At 43.5% G+C, this 860-nt stretch overlaps 1 non-coding gene across 1 annotated transcript; it reads right to left on the bottom strand.

The window, feature by feature from the left end:
• Nucleotides 1-439: 439 nt before the first annotated feature.
• Nucleotides 440-513, bottom strand: Trnat-ugu. Its single transcript has one exon. It is a non-coding gene; the product is annotated as a tRNA-Thr (tRNA).
• Between the last annotated feature and the right edge of the window lie 347 nt (nucleotides 514-860).

Here is an 860-nt window from a genome sequence, read left to right as displayed (position 1 = left end):
GCTGTCTTTTTAACATGACGACCAAAGCTTGACACTCTAATAACCGCTTACGCGCCCAAAAATCAGAGTTATAAGTACGTCAAAGATCATAGTGACAAAAGAAAGAATACACACAAGAATAATATCATTGCAATATATACATGTCGATGTATCGAAGTACCTCTACATTAATAAAATCAAATCTGAATGTTATCACAGAAATATGTTAACTATTTTACAGGAACACAGTAGAATACTGCTGGTATCGAGAGGTTGAGGTAAGGTGCCGTAATGGTTACGTAATTCAAGTACCATTACAAGATGTTGGTTGAATAATTGACATACGCGAAATAACGGGCAAACCTTCAAATGTAAAACTTAGAGCTAAGTTACAATGAAATGAATACCCCTAGCTGCATACAGGCGTTGATATAAGTCAATGGGGACAGTTGAAAATGTGTGCCCCGACCGGGACTCGAACCCGGGATCTCCTGCTTACATGGCAGACGCTCTATCCTTCTGAGCCACCGAGGACACACAGGATAGTGCGACTGCAGGGACTTACCTCTGGCACGCCTCCCGTAAGACCGGCATTCCCAACTTCTTGTCCCGCACTATATTCATAGTGCCCCTGCCCATTATACTCATTACTCGCGGCTTTTTGCCGATTTCTGTAAGAGTTCGGGCACTGTTTGTGCATCCGCACAGAAGACGATGGTCAAATGGCCGTTGAGCCTAATAACTATACATATATATGAAGATGGTATGTGTTCTTTCGGACAGTCGTGGACTATGCGGCTGGTCCCGGCGGAGGTTCGAGTCCTCCATCAGGCATGGGTATGTGTGTTGGTCCTTAGGATAATTTATGTTAAGTAGTGTGT

Source organism: Schistocerca americana, chromosome 10 (genome assembly GCF_021461395.2).
Source record: "Schistocerca americana isolate TAMUIC-IGC-003095 chromosome 10, iqSchAmer2.1, whole genome shotgun sequence".
NCBI classification, from domain to species: Eukaryota; Metazoa; Arthropoda; class Insecta; order Orthoptera; family Acrididae; genus Schistocerca; species Schistocerca americana.
The sequence above is the reverse complement of the archived record's forward strand: the minus strand, read 5'-3'. Positions and strand labels throughout refer to the sequence as shown.